Source organism: Meleagris gallopavo, chromosome 6 (assembly GCF_000146605.3).
Source record: "Meleagris gallopavo isolate NT-WF06-2002-E0010 breed Aviagen turkey brand Nicholas breeding stock chromosome 6, Turkey_5.1, whole genome shotgun sequence".
Classification (NCBI taxonomy): domain Eukaryota; kingdom Metazoa; phylum Chordata; class Aves; order Galliformes; family Phasianidae; genus Meleagris; species Meleagris gallopavo.
Genome location: NC_015016.2, coordinates 34,679,887 through 34,680,353, shown reverse-complemented (window position 1 = coordinate 34,680,353; position 467 = coordinate 34,679,887).

Here is a 467-nt window from a genome sequence, read left to right as displayed (position 1 = left end):
TTACAGCATACACACAGTTTAAGCAGACAGTATGCTCTTAAAAAGCAGAAAACCTATACTTAAATAAATCAGTGTTGTTGGACGTGAAGCCTTGCACTGACAGCAGAATTCAGGAGCATCTCCTTAAGATTTGGAGATAAATTACTGCCATGCTGAGAGAACAGCCCAGGGCCCAACTCACACTGATTGCATGCCGAGGCACTCCTGGGAAAACCAGAGTTTTGGCAAGTCGGTAGGAAATAATCACCTATACCTGTGGTGCTGGGTTACTTGGAAGGCAGCATATTGCCATAGAAGCAATAGGACGGTTCCAAACGTCGCGCTGCTCACAGTGGCCCATGGCAGCGAATCCACCCGTTCACTTACACGGGAGCAGACCCAGCCCGCGGATGCGGGAGCGCGCACCCTCCGCGCTGAGGCCGAGGATGCGGGCGTGCCCCTGCAGCCGGGGAAGAGAACGGCAGTTC